We start from the raw sequence: 17,800 nt of genomic DNA, 5'->3' as shown, positions 1-17,800 counted from the left end.
GTGTGTTGGTAAATTTGTGGGCTACCATGATGCTGAGAGAGTTTAGTTGTCTGGACATCATTTCCCAGATGTCTTTAATGTAAAGTAATGTGGCTAGGGTTTCTGCAGACGTTGTGTCTGCTTGTGTCAGTTTGTTGATGTGAAATCGGCTCACTGGGTTTATTGGGTAGGCAAAAGTGAGGACTGCAGATGCTGGAAACCAGAGTTTAGGTCAGAGTGGTGAGGGAAAAGCACAGCAGGTCAGACAGCTTCCGAGGAGCAGGAAAATCGACGTTTCGGGCAAAAGCCCTACATCAAGAATAGAGGCAGGACCCCTCCAGGGTGGAGCGATAAATTGGGGGTGGGGTGTGCTGGGCCGAAGGTAGCAAAAAGTACAATAGGTGAATGGGGGTGGGGATGGCGGTGATAGGTCAGAGAGGAGGGTGGAGCGGATAGGTGGGGAGGGAGATTGGCAGGTAGGACAGGTCATGAGGATAACGCTGAGCTGGAAGGTTGGAACTGAGGTAATGTGGGGGAGGGGAAATGAGAAAACTGATGAAGTCCACATTAATGGCCCGGGGTTGAATTTTCCCCAAGCGGAAGATGAGGCGTTCATCCTCCAGGCATCGGGTGGGGAGGGAGCGGCGATGGAGGAGGCCCAGGACCTGCATGTCCTCGGCAGAGTGGGAGGGGGTTTAAAATGTTGGGCCAGAGGGCGATGGGGTTGATTGGTGCAGGTGTCCTGGAGATTTTCCCTCAAGCGCTGTGACTTGACTCTGCGAGGAGTCTCCAGTCTCCCCAATATAGAGGAGACCGCATCGGGAGCAATGGATGCAAGAAATGACATTGTTGGATACACAGGTGAACGCCTTCAACCAACCACGGCCTGGATTCGATTTCCGGGCAGGGAAGAAAATTTCAGTAGAGCTATCAAGCTGAGTCTGCAACTCCCTGGTGGTCTAGTGGTTAGGATTCGGCGCTCTCACCGCCGCGGCCCGGGTTCGATTCCCGGTCAGGGAAGCTATTTTCAGGGGCTTTATCGGCTACCCTTTCTTCTCAAATGCTCTGGACAGCTTTTTCATTGATCTTCGTACTTACTGGGTGCTGCAATGTGTACTGGCTCGTTGAAATAGTGTCCTGATGCAGATTTGTTTGTATGTGTAGGGATGATTGCTTCTGCAGCTGAGGTCTTGGCTCGCGTGTGTTGTTTTCCTGTAGACGCTGTTTTGAAATTACCATTGACTGTTCGCTCTACTGTGACATCTAGAAATGGCACTTTGTTGTTGTTCTCCTCTTTTGTGAATTTTATGCCAGAAAGGATATTGTTGATGGTGTTGTAGGTTTCCTCTAATTCGTTTCATTTTTTGATGACAAAAGTGTCATCGCTGTGCCAGACTCAAAGTTTGGGTTGGATCGTTGGAAGGGCTATTTGTTCGAGTCTCTGCATTATTGCTTCTGCTAGGAATCCTGATGCTGCTGGTGGTATCATGGGTATTTCGTTGATTTGTTTGTAGAGCTTGTTACTGAATATGAAGTGGGTAGTAAAGCACAGCTCCACGAGGTTGACAGTTTTATCTTTGCTGATGAAGTTGGCGCTGTGTTTGTGTCTTTGGTTCTTCGAGTAGTGTCTTCAGTTTTCTTTGGCCACGTTGATGTTAATGGATGTGATCAGGGTTGTTATGTCAAAGGACAGCATTATTCCATCCTCTTCTATCTTAGTGTCTTTGGTGTTCAGGAAATCTTGGATGGGGTAAATGGAGTGGAGTGAATCTTCGACTTGGTGTTTTAGTCCTCAGTGGAGGCCTTTGACAAGTCTGTATAATGGTGTTCCAAGTCGTGAGACGATGGTCTAAGGGGGGGCTCCTGTTTTGAAGGGGAGGAGAACAACAACAAAGTGCCATTCCTCGATGTCACAGTAGAGCGAACAGTCAATGGGGAACTTCAAACTGGCATCTACAGAAAAACAACACATACAAACCAAATACTAAACTACAGAAGCAATCATCCCAACACCCACAAACGAAGCTTCATCGGGACAGTATTTCAACGAGCCACTGAACACTGCAGCACAAAGAAACTACGAAGAGCACAAGAGGAATACGTATATAGTGTATTTAAGGAGAACGGCTACCCAATAAACGCATGACTGGATTAGTGGTGCTGAAAGAGCACAGCAGTTCAGGCAACATCCAACGAGCAGCGAAATCGACATTTCGGGCAAAAGCCCTTCATCAGGAATAAAGGCAGTGAGCCTGAAGCGTGGAGAGATAAGCTAGAGGAGGGTGGGGGTGGGGAGAATGTAGCATAGAGTACAATAGGTGAGTGGGGGAGGAGATGAAGGTGATAGGTCAAGGAGGAGAGGGTGGAGTGGATAGATGGAAAAGAAGATAGGCAGGTCGGACAAGTCCGGACAAGTCAAGGAGAGAGTTACTTCGCTGGAAGTTTGAAACTCGGATGAGGTGGGGGAAGGGGAAATGAGGAAGCTGTTGAAGTCCACATTGATGCCCTGGGGTTGAAGTGTTCCGAGGCGGAAAATGAGGCGTTCTTCCTCCAGGCGTCTGGTGGTGAGGGAGCGGCGGTGAAGGACGCCCCAGGACCTCCATGTCCTCGGCAGAGTGGGAGGGGGAGTTGAAATGTTGGGCCACGGGGCGGTTTGGTTGATTGGTGCGGGTGTCTTGGAGATGTTCCCTAAAGCGCTCTGCTAGGAGGCGCCCAGTCTCCCCAATGTAGAGGAGACCACATCGAGAGCAATGGATACAATAAATGATATTAGTGGATGTGCAGGTTAAACTTTGATGGATGTGGAAGGCTCCTTTAGGGCCTTGGATAGAGGTGAGGGAGGAGGTGTGGGCACAGGTTTTACAGTTCCTGCAGTCGCAGGGGAAAGTGCCAGAATGGGAGGTTGGGTCGTAGGGGGATGTGGACCTGACCAGGTAATCACGGAGGGAACGGTCTTTGCGGAAGGCGGAAAGGGGTGGGAAGGGAAATATATCCCTGGTGGTGGGGTCTTTTTGGAGGTGGCGGAATTGTCGGCGGATGATTTGGTTGATGCGAAGGTTGGTAGGGTGGAAGGTGAGCACCAGGGGCGTTCTGTCCTTGTTACGGTTGGAGGGCGGAGTGCGGGATGTGGACGAGATGCGTTGGAGGGCATCTTTAACCACGTGGGAAGGGAAATTGCGGTCTCTAAAGAAGGAGGCCATCTGGTGTGTTCTATGGTGGAACTGGTCCTCCTGGGAGCAGATACGGTGGAGGCGGAGAAATTGGGAAGACGGGATGGCATTTTTGCAAGAGATAGGGTGGGAAGAGGTGTAATCCAGGTAGCTATGGGAGTTGGTGGGTTTGTAAAAAATGTCAGTGTCAAGTCGTTCGTCACTAATGTAGATGGAGAGGTCCAGGAAGGGGAGCGAGGTGTCAGAGGTAGTCCAGGTAAATTTAAGGTCAGGGTGGAATGTGTTGGTGAAGTTGATGAATTGCTCAACCTCCTCACGGGAGCACGAGGTGGCGCCAATGCAGTCATCAATGTAGCGGAGGCAGAGGTGGGGAGTGGTGCCGGTGTAATTACGGAAGATCAACTGTTCTACATAGCCAACAAAGGGACAGGCATAGCTGTGGCCCATACGTGTGTCCATGGCTACGCCTTTGGTCTGGAGGAAGTGGGAAGATTCAAAGGAGAAATTGTTAAGGGTGAGGACCAGTTCGGCCAAACGAATGAGTGTGTCAGTGGAAGGGTACTGTTGGGTACGTCCGGAGAGGAAAAAACGGAGGGCTTGAAGGCCCTGGTCATGGCGACTGGAGGTGTAGAGGGATTGGATATCCATGGTGAAGATAAGGCGTTGGGGGCCAGGGAAACGGAAGTCTTGGAGGAGGTGGAGGGCGTGGGTGGTGTCTCCAACGTATGTGGCGATTTCCTGGACTAGGGTGGTTAGGACAGTGTCAAGGTAGGTAGAGAGGAGTTCAGTGGGGCAGGAGCATGCTGAGACAATGGGTCGGCCAGGGTGGTCAGGCTTGTGGATCTTGGGAAGGAGGTAGAACCGGGCAGTGCGGGGTTCCTGGACTATGAGGTTGGAAGCTGTGGGTGGGAGATCTCCTGAGGTGATGAGGTTCTGTATGGTCTGGGAGATGATGGTTTGGTGATGGGGGGTGGGGTCATGGTCGAGGGAGCAGTAGGAAGAGGTGTCCTCGAGTTGGCGTTTGGTTTCAGCGGTGTAGAGGTCAGTGCACCAGACTACCACTGTGCCCCCTTTATCCGCTGGCTTAATGGTGAGGTTGGGATTGGAGCAGAGGGATTGGAGGGCTGCGCGTTGTGAGGGTGAGAGGTTGGAGTGGGGGAGGGGGGACGACAGGTTGAGGCGGTTAATGTCCCGGCGGCAGTTGGAAATGAAGAGGTCGAGGACAGGTAATAGGCCAGCGCGGGGTGTCCAGGTGGATGCAGTGTGTTGGAGGTGGGCGAAGGGGTCCTCGGAAGGTGGGCGGGAGTCCTGATTGTGAAAGTAAGCTCGGAGGCGGAGGCGACGGAAGAATTGTTCCAATAAACGCAGTCCACCGATTTCTCATTGATGCTTTCAAGCTGACTCTCAAAAATTCGGTTTGTCCCTCCATTCTTTCCTGTTTGTTTTATGTGGGTTTTGAAAGCTTTCCCAATCCTCTGACTGAGTATTGGAGTTGGGAAGTTATGTTGTGGCTGTACAGGACATTTGTTAGACCACTTTTGGAATATTGTGTGCAATTCTGGTCTCCCTCCTATCAGAAGGATATTGTGAGATTTGAGAGGGCACTGAAGCACCAATGGGTCCACAGAGGGGAAGAGGCCGTTCTGCTGCCCTGAGTGTGGGAAGGCCTTCAGTGATTCCTCTGCCCTGCTGACGCACCAGTTGGTCCACACCGGGGAAGGCTGTTCTCCGGCCCCAAGTGCGAGATGGCCTTCAGCAGTTCTTCCCCCGCTGAGACAACAGTGGGTCCACACTGAGGAGAAGCCGTTCTTCTGCCCCGAGTGCAGGAAGGGCTTTGCTCTTTCTTCCGACCTGGTGGCCCATTGGTGTGTCCGCATGGGGGAGAGGTCGTTCAGTTGCCTAAGTGCAGGAAGGCCTTCATCAATTCCTCAGCCCTGCTGATGCTCCAGTCCGTCCACACCGGGGAGAAGCTGTTCTCCTGCCCGAGTGCGGAAGGGCTTTACCCGCTCCTCCACACTGCTGAAGTACCAGCTGGTCCACACGGGGGGATGGGGGCGGAGTGGGGGAGGCCTTTCGGCTGCCCTGAGTGCGGAATGTCCTTCAGCAATTCCTCCTCCCTGCTGAAGCACCAGTGTGTCCACACCAGGGAGAGGCCCTTCAGCTGGCCCGAGTGTGGGAAGAGGTTCATGTTTTCCTGTAACTTGCGGAAGCACCAGCGGGGGCACCAGCGCTCCCAGCAATCAGATCCTACCAGTGATGATGCCTTCAGTCACCCTCAAGGACTGCAACTCCTGCCAGTTCTGACAGTGAGTGCAGTGGGAGAGTAGGTGGGCTGGTTTTGTTTTCTGCTGGACTGCAATTGCCTCCCCCACCCCCCAGAACCACAACCCCATGGTGACTCAGGGTTAGTACTGCTGCCTCATGGTACCAGGAACCGAGGAATACTTCTACCCTTGGGGGTCTGTGTGCAATTTATGGAGTGTAGGAAAATGGATCTGAGTAGGTTACCCTTCGGTGAATCAGTGCAGATGTGTTGGGCTGAAGGACCTGTTTCCACTCTGGAGGAGTTCAACCATCATATGAGCTTTGTTTTCATTGGAAGCTGCTGCTCATTGAGCCAGGGACTGCACATTGCCAAATGAAATGATCCAGAGAAACCTAAGACCGCAAGACCATCGGAGCAGAAGTTAGGCCACTCGGCCCAACCAGTCGAATCTGCCATTCGTTAGTGACAAAAGTAGTGCAGGTGAGATTAGCTACAGTGTGGAAACAGGCCATTTGTCCCAACAAGTCCACATCGACCCTCCGAAGAGTAACCCATCCAGACCCATTTCCCTCTGACTAATATACCTAGCTCTATGGGCAATTAAGCATGTCCAATCCACATGACCTGAACATTTTTGGACTATGGAAGAAAACAGGACCACCCAGAGAAAACCCACGCAGACACTGCGAGAATGTGCAACCTCCTCACAGACAGTCAGCCAAGGCTGGAATCAAACCTGGGTCCCCGGCACTGTGAGGCTGCAGTGGGAAACACTGAGCCACTACATATTGCAACCCGAAGTTGGCAAGCCGGGGGTTGGGAGAATACAGCAAGCCAGGCAGCACCAGGATGTGGAGTAGTCAGCGTTTTGGGTATTAACCCTTCTTCAGGACTGACTTCTCTGTGAGAAACGATTTACGGGAATGTTGCTGAGGGTTGGAGGGTTTGAGTTACAGGGAGAGGCTGAATAGGCTGGGACTGTTTTCACTGGACCATCAGAGGCAGAGGAGTGACTTAATAGAGGTTACAAAAGCATGAGGGGCATGGACAGGGTAATAGACAAGGTCTTTCCCCTGGGATGGGGGAGTCCAGAACTAGAGGGCAGAGGTTTAGGGTGAGAGGCGAAATATATTAAAGGGTGGTACTTATATGAAATGAGGTGCCACAGGATATGAGCCAGGTGTTGTCAAATGGGACTAGATTAGTTTATGATATCAGGTCAGCATGGACAAGTTGAACCAAAGGGTCTGTTTCCATGCTGTATGTGTCTCTGACTACTAGTCCTGATGTAAGTTTAAAATAGAGTCCAAGTAACTTTGAATAGTTCAATCTTGTTGAGCTCAACTCCTGAAAAGTTTCAAATGAATCCCTGTTTAAACATGCTGAGTTGGACAAAGTATACCATCAAGTTCAACACAAACCCAGAGTTGAAGAAGTCAGAAGTCAGAACACCAAGGGGACCAAAACTGATCACAATATTCCAGGTGCAGCCTCATCAACGTCCTGTATACCTACAACATAACTTGCCAACACCTCTGCTCAATTCCCGAACTGATGAAGGCCAGTGTGCTGAAACCTTTCTTCACTGCCTTGTGTACCGATGTTGTCAGAGATATAGGACCTACTTTAAACTGAGCCACAATCCTGCTTCTGGGAGCACAGTGACTAATAGGGAAGGCAAAAGGGAGATTGGCCTTGAAATGGAGTATAAAAGTAGGGAGGTTATAGTGGAGGTTTTGATTGAAAGGGCAGTGAAGATTCAACCAGCTGACAGTGGATCTGAATCACATGTAGATCAGGTCAGGTTCGGACAGTAGGAAACGAGATAAGTTTTTACAACAAACCACAACGATTTCGTCATTAGACTCTTAATTCCAGATTTATATTGAATTCAGATTCCACCATCTGCCGTGGCAGGTTGTGAATCCAAGTCCCTAGAACATTACCTGGGTGAATAGTCTGGTGACAATAAAGTCGGCCATCGCCTCCCCTGAACACATTGCCTTATTGTGTTTAGAGGGAACAAAGGAGCAAGAGGTTTTCGCAGCTGCTAAGTTGTTGATATTACACAAGGGAACATCGGCACTCTCAGTAATGGCACACACTGCAGTCAGTGTCCTGTCTCAGAGGGAAGGGCTCGGGAACCAGAAGAAGAAGGAACAGGAATATGCCATTCAGCCCCTTGAACCTGCTTCTCCATTCAGTAGGATTCCGGCTGATCTGGCATTCCCCACATTCACTTTCCTGCCCTTTTCCTGCAACTGTTCATCCCCCGACTCTTCACGAATCTATTGATCCTAGTTTTAAAGTGACATGAAGGCTGTCAACAGAGTTACTGGGGTGGGGTGGGGGCGACGGGGGCTCAGGTCGAACTTGGGGACGAAAACAATGGCTTCACACTTCACAATATTTAACGAAGGGAACGTTTATGGTTATCCAATGCTGGAAATTGGGCAGGCATTCAGATGAAATTATTGGTAAATTATGAATGACAGAGGAGTCGGGAGAGAAGTGGTGTTCAGGCACAGTTGGATATCATTAGTATAGATGCCAACACCAGCAGCTACGGTTAAACAAATCAGAAAGGAAGACGCTAAAAGCAGAACCTCCCAGAGGATAGAGAAATGCTGGAGAGGGTCAGTACTGTCATTAACTCTGATCAAGGATGTCCGCAGGTCGACGAGGGAATGTTTATCCCTATCACCGTTACAAAGGATGTCAAATATGACCTTGATCAGAACTGTTTCAGGTGGAGAAACCAGATTCCAGGGCTTTAAACACAGAATTCTGGAAAAGATGGGAATAGCTAATTCAACAATGATACATCCAAACCAACACTTCCATTGGTGCGATAATAATCGAAGTGTTTTGGTTTTTATTTCGAAGATTCTCAGCAACACTGAGTAAGAAGCAACAAAATTAACACAAGAAATACTGCAATTGCTACAATGTGCCTGCTCCCAATAGGGGGCCATCGGTGTGAAATTAACTGTCTACAAGGGGCAATATTGGAAAGGAATTATCCAGTTCATAGCTATAAGAGGGGAGACACAGACTGCTTGATACAAACATATAATGGGCGGGAGGAGGCCACTCGGCACTTCGAGCCTGCTGCAACAGTCAATAAGATCATTGCTGATCTGAATTCAACCTCAACTCTACATTCCAACACATCCCCGACAATCTTTCATCCACTTGGTTATCAAGAACCTATCTACCTCTGCCTTAAAGATTTTGAATCCAATGCCTTTAGAAGAAGACCCACAACCCTCAGGGAGAAAAGAAATCATCCTCATTTTTGTTTTCTACGTTTAAAATATGACTCTGTACTTTCAGATGTTAAGATAAGGACACAAGCTGCATTCAAATAATACCTGTGGTACAGTTAACTATGTCAAAGTGCTTCACATGAACACAATGAGAATTCCTTTAAAAATCACAAGACCGGAGCACAGATTAGGACAGGTGATCAAAGACTTGGTCAAAGGGGCAAGTTTAGGGCAATCTTTTAAACAGGTTCAATTTTCTAAACATCAGAGGACAAAGACGTGAACAGCAAACACAAAATAGCAAGGAATGGGAAACAACAGTGTAGTCATAATGTCATACGATGAGTAATCCAGGGAACGTGGGTTCAAATCCCACCACAGCAAGAGGTGAGATGTGAATAATTCAAATCATAAATCATAAATGGGGAACACAAAGTTAGTCTCAGTATGGTATCGATGGCACTGACGTCAATTGTCATAAAAAACCATGTTCACCAATGTCCTTTCAGGAGGAAACTGCCATCCTTGCATGGTCTGACTTACATGTGACTCCAGACCCACAGCAATGTGGTTGACTCATAAACTGCCCTCTGAATTGGTACAAGCAAGACACCTTGCACTTAGGGATGGATAACAAACATCAACCTTATGAAAGTGTCATAACAGAAATTGCTGGAAAAACTCAGCCAGTCTGGCAATACCGGTGGAGAGAGAGAAAAAGAAACAGAGTCAATATCCTGGCCTGAGTCCAGAACAGTTATGAAGAAGGGTCACAGCACTTGAAATGCTAACTCTGCTTCTCTCTCCACATGTGCTGCCAGTCCTATTGAGTTTCTCCAGCATTTGATGCATATTTGTGTTTCAGATCTCCAGCATCTGCAGTTCTTCATTACACTGACTTAGGGAAGCTCAAATCCCATAAAAGGGTAGAGCAGAAGGGCTGGAATTACTCAGCACATCTGGCACTAGCTATGGAGATAAAAACAGTTCGTACTTCGGGTCATTGAATGATCTTACATCAGGGACAAACTTTTGGGGAAGCTGCAAGAGTAAAAGGCACTGGTGTAACTTCAACATCTGGGAGAACTCTCTCAGCCTTGGGGGTCAGGCTGATTCAGCATTCTGGTCCTGCTCATTACCTGTTAAATTCTCCATTTGTTGTTCTTGTTATATTTCTACATGGTTGACACATTCCTATGTTTTAAAATGAAATTCCAGCAGACAGGAATTTTCCATATAAGTAATCATACTTTAGAGGGGTTAAAACGTGAATGTAACTTTTAAACAGAAAGTATTTATTCATGCATGGGGTGTGGGCATCGCTGGCAATGCCAGCATTTATACCCATCCTTAACCACCCTGTGGTTGGTTGGAAACGTGCATGAAGGTGTCTGAGATTGTCTTGATTAGCACAGCAATCTCAAAGATGGGTGTGCTCAGGTAGAAGTACCCTCCAATCCCACAGCCAAGTCTGCATTCACTTCAATTATAGATGCCATCTCAACCTCCCAGGAGAAGGACTGCATGGGATGACAATCAGAACAAAGCTTCCTCTACTCTTCAATTGCAAGTGAAGCTACCTCAACACTGTCCCCAACAAATACTGCCAAGACAGAAACAACATTGCGTTAGATACAGAGTAAAACTTCCTCTACACTTCCCCATTCATACAGTACCAGGACAATGACAGCAGAGGGTTAAATAAACAGTAGAGATTCTTCCATTCTGACTGACACTTAGTACGTCCTATACCAATCCTCAAGGAAAATTCAGAACTGAAGTATTATCTGGTACTGAATTCACACATCCTAATGGGAATGACAGCAACAGAAAATCATACAGTGAAACACGGATAAAACACACACAATGTACAACAAAACTAGACTTTTCTTGGGATCAAAGACATTTAAATGACAGGGGACATAGTCCCTGCAATGATCCGAATGTGAGCTGAACAACATTCTCACGTGAACAATATTCTCTGGGAATGCAATGTCCACCTCACTGCTGTCTGGTCAGTTCCTCTGCTCTCGTTCAGGGCTGAGTTGCGGCTGAGCACATTGTGGCGTGGGGGTCAAGAGGTTAGACAGTTAAGGTCAACTTGGATTGAGGGCATCCTTTGTCATGCTAGTGAGGTCGAGGGTCGCTCATTTACTCAACTTATAATCGGGGACAAGGGGATGTCAGTCTGGGCTTGTATCAATTTGAGTTTAGAAGAAACAGATGATCCGATGGAGCTGTATAACATTTGGAGAGGATTTAATGTAAATGGAATGTCCACTCAATTCTAGCCAGAGACTAGTCTCTCATTTAAGATAGGAGAGTTTTGTTTTTCTCTCAAGTGTTCTCGAGTCTTTGAACTTCACTTTTTAAGATAGCAGCATGTGGTGGTGGCACGGTGGTTAGCACTGCTGCCTCACGGCATCAGTGACCTGGGTTTGATCCCACCTTCGGGTCGAATGTCTGTGTAGAGGTTGCACCTTCTCCCCTTGTGTCTGCGTGGGTTTCCTCTGGTGCTCTGGCCTCTCCCACAGTCCAAAGGATGTGCAGGTGAGGGTGGATTGACCATGGGAGATGCAAGGTTACAGGGATCGTGAAACGATCTGGGTCTGGGTGGGACGGTCAGTCAATGTTGACTCGATGGCCTGAACGACCTACTTGCATGCAATTGGCCTATATCAATCAATAGTATGCACTTGCTTTATTGTTACAGACATCAAATTACATGAGTGGTTTTGGTCATTTCATCTCTTATTATCGTATTCAACCAACTACAGCATCTAGAAACTTGCTTAATTACTATATCCAATATCTGCAGAGTACTTTTTCTTTTTGTCACGACCATTATCTTGAACTCTGACGTGTGACCTCTTCATTGCTGTCAAAGTTCCTTATTTTTCCCGACATTGTCATGGTTTTACTTTGTCGAATGTCTTCCTGGCTTTTGCAGTTAAGACCCTATATTCTGCCCTCGTCAAAGTTTCCCCTTACAATTCTCTACTAAGGATTTCATGAAAAACCTCAGAGTGTGGTGAGACTGTGGAACTCACTACCATAGTTGGGTTGGAAGACACTACAACTAAGGGTAAGCAACCCAATACAAATGAATGTCACTGTCACCAGATTCACAACACAGTGAAATTAAAACGTGCAATGTCCCTCAATTTCTGAAATGTTCCGAACCAGACTTGATGAAGAACAGATCTTGCACATCAACATTATAATTTAAACAACAACCAACAATTATAAATATCGCAAATTTTCTAGGGCAAAGTTAAAGAAGATAATCTAACTAATAGCAAATATTTAAAACCTTTGATCAAGTCCCCCACCATCTCAGAGAGAGAAACTTAAGCGGCAAATTGAGAAAGAATTTTTTTTTAAACTTACCAATTCAAGCAAACAGTTTCCAACACTGGGTTGCCAAGCCTTTGTGCAATCCTTAGACTATGACTGTTTCACAGACACGCAACTGTAAATCTAATTTAAAAGTCACTGCTGAATGTGAATAGACACCCCAAAGTATTCAGCCATTTTTTACAGGCGGGGACTCATTCCCAGAATGAGCCAACAATTCTTTAACTGGACAGTAGAATCTAGAGAGAACAGCTCGTGGGCTCAACAAGCAGCAACGCCCAATGGAAGCAAAGTTGGCGGCGGGGCTGGGCGGGGCATGAGCATAAAACAAAACAGCCCACTGACTCTCCCACTGCACACACACTGTCAGAATACACAGGGTCTCAATCCTGGGAGTGACCCACAGCAGTTTCGTGAAGTGAACCACACTTGATGAACAGGTCTTGCACACCAGAATTATAACTTAAACAAAAACAAACAATTATGAATACCGCAAATTTACTCGTGCAAAGTTAAACAAGATGATCCAGTTAATAGCAATAATTTAGTCCCTTTGATCAAGTCCTCCACCATCTCAGAGACAGAAACTTAAGGGGTAAATTAAGGAAGAGAATTTTTAAAATTATCAATTCAAGCAAACCGTTTCCAACAATGGATTGCCAAGCCGTTGGGCAATCCTTCGATGATGAGTTGTTCACAGGCACATAACCGTAAATTTAATTTCTAAGTCACTGCTGAATGCGAATGGACACCCTGAAGTATTCAGCTATTTCTTACAGACTGGAGGTCGTTCCCAGACAGAGTCAAGACGAGCAGCAGCACCCACTGGAAGCAAAGTTGCAGGGGTGGGGGAGCACGACGGCATAAAACAAAAAAATTCGACCGACTCTCCCATAATAAGCACTGTCAGAATGTGCAGGGGTTCAGTCCTTGCAGAGGCCCACAACAGCTTCACCAGCAGAATCAGATTGTTGGGAGCACTGGTGCGCCAGCTGGCGCTTCTGCAAGGTGCAGAATGATGAGAACCTCCGCTTCCATTCGGGGCAGGTGAACGGCCTTTCCCCAGTATGGCCCCGCCTGTGCCTCAGCAGGTGGGAGGAATTGCTGAAGGCCTTCCCGCACTCTGGCTGGAGAAGGGCCTCTCCCCCGTATGGACCCGAAGGTGGGATGCCTGGGTAAAGCCCTTCCCGCACTTGAGGCAGGAGAACGGGCTCTCCCCGGTGTGGACCCGCTGGTGCCTCAGCAGGGCAGAGGTATCATTGAAGGACTTCCCGTACTTGGAGCAGCTGAAGGGCTTCTCTAATATGTGGACCCAGCGGTGGGTCAGTAGGTCGGAGGAATAGCTGAAGGCCTTCCCGCATTCGGGGCAGGAGAATGACCTCTCGCCTGTGTGGACCCCCTGGTGCCTCTGCAGTACAGAGGAATTGCTGAAGGTCTTCCCGCACTCAGAGCAGGAGAACAGTCTCACCCCGGTGTGACTGCGCCCATGAGTCTCCAGGTCAGATGGGAAACGGAAGCCTTTCCCACAGTTGCCACATTTTCATGGTTTCTCGACGGGACGGGATTCCTTGGGTTTCTCCATGACCGAAGCATCAGCTGCACAAAAACGCGTGTCCAGCACCTCCCTGCCGTGAATTCCTCTTCCCAGTCTGTATAACTTTTACTGGCTCCACAATCAGAGTGCTGCAACAGTAGGGTCTCTCTTCCAGTCTCACTGATGCTGAAAACGTAATGAAAGAGGAACCAAAAAGCTTGGTTCCTTCCCACAGAATAATAGTCGAAAATTGTTATACTCCCGATGGATTCAGTTGCTGCCAGACATTGACGTGAAATTGAGGACTGCAAATGCTCGAGAGTCAGAGTCAAAGCACAGCAGATCAGGCAACATCTGAGAAGCAGCAGAGTCAATGTTTCAGACAAAACTCTTCATCTATTGATATTGAAACGTACGTCTTCAGATCATCAAATAATCTGTACAAAGAGAATACAAAGTCATTACTGTCAGTCAAGGTTAGAAATTCCAAACAAGCAATTCTACTTTCTGCAGAACATTCTTTTCTTTTTCTACAAAATTGAAAGCACCATCGCCCGCCCCCCGCCCTCCCCACCCATCTATTCTCATTCCGCTCAAACTAATCCTCCCGACGGTACTGATACAGGATCTTACAGAGACTGAAAAGTGAAAACATCAAGAGAGACACCTCTGAATTTTGGATACCTCCACCTGAAAGTTAGTATCTTTCACGATATGTAGGAGTGAGTAAGTCTGATTTTGGGAAGCAAACAAAAAGTGTCAATTCAGGATGAATCTTCAATGCAGCTTCTTGAGAAACAACCAGACACAAAATGGTTAACATCTGGGGAGGTGGAAGTGGGGAGATGGAGGAAATGAGATATCAAGGCATTGTCACCGACACCAGACAGAAACTAAACATACAGACATGGCAAACATTACGGGCAAGCCACAGTCACAGAGATGCACAGCACAGAAACAGGTCCTTCAGTCCAACTCATCCGTGCCGACCAGATAGCCTAAATTAATCTCGTCTCATTTTCCAGCACTTGGCCCATATCCCTCTGAACTCTTCCTATTCATATACCTATCCAGATGCCTTTTAAATGTTATAGTTGGACCTACATCCATCACTTCCTCCGGCAGATCATTCCTTACACTTGCCTCCTCACCTCAAACATATTAACCTCCTGTTCTGGACTTCTCCCATCCCAGGGAAATGACCTTATCTATTTATCCTATCCATGCCTCGCATGACACTAGAAACGTCTGTAAGATTACCCCTCAGCCTCTGGTATACCGGGGAAAACAGCTCAAGCAATGCACTGCGTTTACTTTTCGCTTCACACTCGCCGAACCCTACTCCCGTGTAAATCATTGTTTCCCTCCCCCACACTGTCCATGGGAAAAACAAAGAGTGCTGAGACTCTGGAGTTGGGGGAATACCACGTAGAATTCCTGCAATATGGAAACACGCCATTCAGCCCAACAAGTCCACACCGACCATCCAAAGCGTAACCCATGTGGACACATTCCCCTATCCCATTCCACCAAACTTACTGCACACACTATGGGCCCATTTCGTATGGCCACTTCTCCAGAAACTGAGCACCTTTAGATTTTGGAAGGAAACCAGAGCACTAGGAGGAAACCCAGCAGACACGGCAGGGAGAATGTGCAAACTCCACACAGACAGTCGCCCCAAGGCTGGAATCGAAAGTGGATCACTTGCGCTGTTAGGCAGCAGTGCGAACCACTGATTCCATCGTGCTGCCCATGTGTGCAGAAAGAGGTGGGGGCTGGGAACTTTGTTAATTGTACCACACAGTGGTACAATTGAGTAAGGTTAAATCTCACGGGATCCAGGGACAGCTAACCAACTGGGCACAAAATTTAGAAGCGCGTTGTTGTGGATGCTGGAATCCTTCCTTAAAACAACAAATGCTGGAGATCACAGTGGGTCAGGCAGCGCTGTGCTACTCTACGCCTGGACAGAGTGGACGTGGAGATGATGATTCCAATCGTAGAAGGGTTGAGGATTCCAAGTCATTGAGGGCATTTAAGACAGAGATAGGTTCTTGCTTAATAAAGGGTCAGGGGTTATGAGGAGAGGGCAGCAGAATGGGATAGAGAAACATATCAGCCATGATCGACTGGTGGAGCAGACTCGATGGGCCAAATGGCCTCATCCTGCTCCTGTGTATTATGGTCTTAAAGCTGGGCAGCTGACTTAAGGGGTTCTCACAAACTATTTCAGAATCCTGAAGAGGACTTGTTGGACTCGAAACTTTAACTCTGCTTTCTCTCCACAGATGCTTCCAGTCCTGCTGAGATTTTCCAGTGTTCTCAGTTTTTGTTTTAGATTTCCAGCATCCACAGTTCTTTGTCTTATTTATCAAATTCATTTCTTGCCCTTCCCAAGTGTCTGGAACTTCATCTCCCTGATCTATAAACTGTTCACTTACCCTAGAAATGACCACTACCTTCTTATCAAAGTAGACCCCTTTGTTGCAAAATGATTGTTCAGTTCTGTGACCAAAATTATTGCATTCGTAATTACTTACACCAGGGACTCATAATATCTCAGGCCAGAACACAGCTAGATTGTTTCAGACAGTACATTTATGTGATTTAAAACAATTCCCTATTCCCGACTTTACCAGCGTGTTGCTGGGAATAGAGGGTTTGAATTAAGAAGAAGCTGGGACATTTTTCCAACGCAGCATAGCAAGTTGACAAATAACCTTATACAGATTTTTAAAATCAGGAGGGGTATATATAACGTGTCTTTTCCAGCAGGCTCAGAATATTTTATTGCTCCAGAAGGTGTAAAAGGGGGTCAAAGCTTCAGCAGAAATCAAGCAGAGCTGAGAACAGACAACATTTAACTCTGTGGGAACAGGGAGATCAGAGGACAGGAAAATCAGGACCTGAAATCCGAGCTGACACCAGACTACCATGTTATCAGTGCTTTGATTAGCAGTGCCCACCCTCTACCTTTACTGAGCCTCTCACTCGACTTGAATGCCACGTATCCCCTCGATATTCCGGATCCAATCCTTGTCATTCTGAAGCCATATCTCTGTAAGGAGTCTCAGATTATAATTATTCTCTACACTGTGTGTCGTCAATTAATTCGCTTTTGTTACAATGCAGCACACATTCGCATACTGAGCTTTTAGTTTTATTTTTTGTGATGGTAAGAATCCAGTTTTGATTGCTCGTACATTTATTCTCCTTGTCCCTTTCTATCATTCTCTGGTGTTTGGTTTCCACATCAGTAATGTTGCTCATTGGCCTTGATTTGGATTGGCTATGCAAAATTGCCCAGTGTCCAGGGATGTGCAGGTTCGGTGGGTTGACCATGGGAAACGCAGGGTTATCGTTTCAAAGTAATCGAAAGAGTAGGCCATTTGGCCCATCGACCCTGCTCCGCCATTCATTAAAATAATGGCGGATCGATCAATCGTCTCAGCTCCTCCTAATTGCATTATCCCAACTTCCCTTAATTCCCTTACCACGCAAAAAACCCATCCAACAGTGTCTTAATGAAGCTGCCTCGACTGCTTCCTTGAGCACAGAATTCCATTAATTTACCTTTAACCACATTGGCCCTGCCCTGAGTTGCCTCATCAAAATGCAACAGCTCATATTTGTCTAAATTAAACTCCATCCAATACTCCTTGGCCCATCGGCTCATCTGATCAATTATAATTTATATTAAACTTTCTTTCCTACCTTATTCCCTAAAAGCTGAAAATCTCCATCCCACACTCTCACCCTCCATTCTCACTTTGTTGAATCTAATCACGGATGTCCTCATCCTGAAAGGTTTGGTTCAAACTGATTAACAGGCCCACATTCAAGGGGGATCTAACTGAAACGTACAGAACATTGAACGGCCTGGACAGAGTGGACATTGGGAAGATGTTTTCATTGGGAGGAGAGACTAATACCCATGGGCATAGCCTAGGCATAAAGGGAGAATGGAGATTAGGAGAAATTTCTTTAGCCAGAGAGTGGTGAATCTATGGAACTCATTGTCACAGAAAACTGTGGAGGTCAGGTCACTGAGTATGTTTAACACAGAGATAGAGATGTACAGCAAGAAACAGACTGTTTGGTCCAACTTGTCCATGCCGACCAACTATCCCAACCCAATCGAGTCCCACCTGACATCACACGGCCCCATATCCCTCCAAACCCTTCCTATTCCTAAACCTACCCAAATGCCTTTTAAATGTTG

General features: G+C 47.1%; 1 non-coding gene across 1 annotated transcript; it reads left to right on the top strand.

Moving 5' to 3' along the window:
* The first annotated feature begins 927 nt into the window (after nt 1–927).
* On the top strand, nt 928–999 carry trnae-cuc (transfer RNA glutamic acid (anticodon CUC)). The gene has a single exon. It is a non-coding gene; the product is annotated as a tRNA-Glu (tRNA).
* The last annotated feature ends 16,801 nt before the right edge of the window (nt 1,000–17,800 follow it).

The sequence above is a fragment of the Chiloscyllium punctatum genome, chromosome 36, assembly GCF_047496795.1.
Source record: "Chiloscyllium punctatum isolate Juve2018m chromosome 36, sChiPun1.3, whole genome shotgun sequence".
Lineage (NCBI taxonomy): Eukaryota > Metazoa > Chordata > Chondrichthyes > Orectolobiformes > Hemiscylliidae > Chiloscyllium > Chiloscyllium punctatum.
Note: the sequence above shows the minus strand (reverse complement) of the source record. Positions and strands in the feature narration are given on the sequence as shown.